The sequence below is a fragment of the Canis lupus genome, chromosome 22 (genome assembly GCF_048164855.1).
Source record: "Canis lupus baileyi chromosome 22, mCanLup2.hap1, whole genome shotgun sequence".
In the NCBI taxonomy this organism is placed as follows: domain Eukaryota; kingdom Metazoa; phylum Chordata; class Mammalia; order Carnivora; family Canidae; genus Canis; species Canis lupus.
Genome location: NC_132859.1, coordinates 52026311 through 52030398, shown reverse-complemented (window position 1 = coordinate 52030398; position 4088 = coordinate 52026311). Strand labels below are relative to the sequence as shown.

Below are 4088 nucleotides of genomic sequence, written 5' to 3'. Positions count from 1 at the left end.
GAAATATCAGAGAGGGTGACAGAACATGAGAGACTCCTAACTCTGGGAAACAAACAAGGGGAGGAGAGTGGGGGGATTGGGTGACTGGTGATAGGCACTGAGGGGGGCACCTGACAGGATGAGCGCTGAGTGTTACACTATATGTTGGCAAATCAAACTCCAATGAAAAATATATTAAAAAAAAAAAAAAGAAATCTGGAAGAATGTTTTCACTCAATTTGGGCCAAAGTGCACGATTATCTTTTATTTATTAATGTAGTCAGGATCCTGGTGATGACTTTATTCCTGACATCTGAGGAGGTGTTTTCTTTGCTGTGAGTCAGTGGGTTAAATCAGATTTGCTGTTTATATCCTTGTGGGTTTGGGAATAGTGGAAAGAATGACTCTTGTTCATGGGAAGCTGTTCCCTCCCCTTGAAGCCTATTCCTGCTGGGAACACACCCATTTGCCTGTAAGGATAAAGTTCTGTGAGCCTCCTTGTATTTTTGGCAAACAAGATGATCTGGAAGTGGGAACAATGAGCCTCTGGGGTTGGTAATAATGTGAACATTGTAGCAAGCTGCTCAGACCTGGGAGGCGACACTTTTATTTCTCCCTCCTAGCAAGCAAATGAAGCACTCACAGGCTCTGAACCCGCTGGTGTGAGGATCATGGGGACTGCCTATTGAGAAGTTTCTTTCCAAAGGCCTCTCATAATACTTCCCTGATGAGGATAAGTGTGACATCTGCCTGGAACAGGTGGGAAAACAGAAGCAGGTGGCTGACAGCCACATCTACTCATCATATTCAGGAGCTTAAAACGGTAATGATTTTAGGTTTGTGGAATAACAAATGGAAAGACTAGGAATACATTACTGTAACCAATTTCTTGACTGTCCTCCTTGACATTTTTCTATATATTCATACATATTCATTTTAGGAATTTTGAGGTTTCTTTATTTGTTTTTTGTTTGTTTGTTTAGTGGATTTGGTTTTGGTAATTGATATTATAATCATTTTACTATTTTCCAGTGTCTTTGTAATTTAACTATTTATCTAGAGACATTGTCAACATCAGTATATAACAATCTACCACATTCTTTAAAATTACTGCCTATTCTTTCTTGGAATAACTATACATCAATTCATAAGACACTCTCCGTTGATGGATCCATTTGTTTTCCATTTTCTCTTTGAGTTGTCTGACAGTATCTTTATTAAACTTTATTAAAAATAATTTTTATCTTTTTCACAGGAATTTGTAGGATTGCATTCTGCAACCCAACATTAATATTTTGTGGTACATTCACAGGATTTTCTCTCTAGGATCTTTTATGCTGATTTTAGGTATAGGGAAAATATTAATTTTGATGCTGTCAAATTTATTAATTTGTCTTTGTGACAATAGTATTGTTTATTTTAAAGAAAGATTTTTTTATTCCCAATGATATAAATATTCTCTTACTTTCATATTGACTAATTTTTTTGTTTGTTTGTTTAGAGATAGATTTGGATTTGTTTCATTTGTTTTTACATTTAGCTATTTAGTATACACTAGATTTCTTTTTATGAGTGATGTTGAGTGTTTTGATAACAAAACAGAAGCCAATTATCCCAACATTGCTTTTGTAATGGTTAGTAGGTCAAGTCCACATTCATTTTATATGATTTGGAAATTATTCTGAATATTCTTATGCATTTCCTTTTTCATATGAATTCTAGAATTAGCTTATCAAGGTCATGACAATTACTGATGCTATTTTAATTAGGATTGCAATAAATCTATAAACTAATTCTGGGAGAAATGATCTAATGAAAAAATGAGTCTTTTTATTCAAGTACATGGTAAAAAAACTTCATTTTATTCTGGCCTTCAATACTCTACAGGTAAGTTTAGTAGTTCTAGAGATATAATATTTGCATATTATTTCTCACTTTAGTACTAGTATTCTATAATTTTGTTACCTTTATGGATGCAATCTTTTTTATTATATTGTCCTTTCATTTTTTTTATTAGATTGCTTTTAACAATAAAGTAATTCATAGTAGAGAAGAAAAAAAAGAGTGTCGTTCCTGTAATAAGTAGGACAATCAAATACAGCACATGCATTTGTTTTATGACCCTCTAGACAAACTCCCAAGGTAAGCAGTGTGGGCAGTGTGCTTCTAGCATGAAAAGCTCTATTTATATATGGATACTAATAGTTGGAATCCAGTGAACCAATTTTATATTCATATCTATCTACTTGGCCCCTCAAGTGAACTCTGGTGCAAGAAAAGTCATGTCTTAACATCTATTGAGAAAGTATAAACACTATGATGCCATAATTCTACACGCTTGGGCCCCAGCACATGGGCTCTGCAGGTTTGCTTTGGGCCTGGAATTATGCCACGGAGGCTCCAATGCTCACCACTCTCTGATGGGAAGCTGCGAAGAAGAAGGGACACCCCAGGAAGAATGTTGTTCCTTCTATCAATCTTCTGACACTTACTTGCCTCTGAAATGCGGCCCTCTCTTAAGAGTGTGTGTGTGTGTGTCTGTGTGTGTGTGTGTGTCTGTGTGTGTATAAACATTAGCAGAGACCCACAGGTAATGGATAAGGATAGAATTACCCACTGGCAATGAGTAATGCTCAGAACCAGCTGCCAAACTAATTCTCACTAATCTCTTTCTTTTTTACCCATTTCATGACACTTTCTTGCTGCTATCATTTTCTGATTATTGTGAAACTGAGGATGTTTCCAATGTGTTTCTCAGCCATTTGTTATTTATTCTTCTGTGTTTGCCTATGGATATCCTTTGTACATGTTTTCATTGTGCTGATTGCCTTTCTCTTACAATATTTAGACATTTATATTTTATATATTTAATATATGCACTGCAAATACTTTTCTTCACAAAGTGTGTTGCCTATTTTTAACAGATTTATGGAGGTATAATTTATATACCACATTAATTCTCTGTTGGTAAAAGTACAACTCAGTGATTTCTAGTAAGTTTTCAGAGTTGTGCAACCATGACCGCAATACGGTTTTAGGACACTTCCATCACTGTGGGAAGAATTCTTATGACTATTTTCAGTCCATACCATCCCCATTCCCAGTCCCAGGCCTTTTTTGGACATTTCCCATGCAATGCAATCATACATGTAGTGTTTTACATTTAACTTCTTAGTATAATGTTCTAGCATTCATCTACATGTTGTATGTAGCATGTATCAATATTTCACTCCTTTTTTTGTTAACAAATAATATTCCAATGTATAGCTAGCCAAAATTTTTATCTATTCACCAACTAATAAATATTTGGATCATTTCCAATTTTTGCCTATTGTGATTAATACTACTATAAATATTTGCACATATCTTTTTATTTCTCTTAGATTCCTATTTACTAATAGAATTATTGATGCATGTGGAAAATTTATGTGCAACTTCTTGTGAAACTCTTTTCTAAAGTGGCTGTGCCATTTTGTATTCCAACCAGCAATGTATAAAGTTTCTAGTTGCTCCATGTTCTTGTCAACACTTGTTATTGTCAGCCTCTTATGACAGCCATCTAGTTGTGGTTTTAAAATGCATTTCTCCAATGCCTAATAATGCTGAACATCTTTTCATGTGTTTATTGGCCATTGTAAGATGTCTCTTCAAATATTTTGCTCATTTTTATTCAGTTTTTTTTTTTTTAATTTATGATAGTCGCACAGAGAGAGAGAGAGAGAGAGAGAGAGGCAGAGACACAGGCAGAGGGAGAAGCAGGCTCCATGCACCGGGAGCCCGACGTGGGATTCGATCCCCGGTCTCCAGGACCGCACCCTGGGCCAAAGGCAGGCGCTAAACCGCTGCGCCACCCAGGGATCCCTTTTTATTCACTGTATTCAAAATGAGTTGTAGGGATCCCTGGGTGGCGCAGCGGTTTGGCGCCTGCCTTTGGCCCAGGGCGCGATCCTGGAGACCCGGGATCGAATCCCACGTCGGGCTCCCGGTGCATGGAGCCTGCTTCTCCCTCTGCCTGTGTCTCTGCCTCTCTCTCTCTCACTGTGTGCCTATCATAAATAAATAAAAATTTAAAAAAATGAGTTGTAAGAATACTTTATATATAATGGATA

At 36.4% G+C, this 4088-nt stretch overlaps 1 long non-coding RNA gene across 1 annotated transcript; it reads left to right on the top strand.

Moving 5' to 3' along the window:
- The first annotated feature begins 510 nt into the window (after window positions 1-510).
- Window positions 511-3334, top strand: LOC140614521 (uncharacterized). Its single transcript, XR_012015369.1, has 2 exons — window positions 511-802; window positions 1997-3334. It is a non-coding gene; the product is annotated as an uncharacterized lncRNA (long non-coding RNA).
- Window positions 3335-4088: the final 754 nt, after the last annotated feature.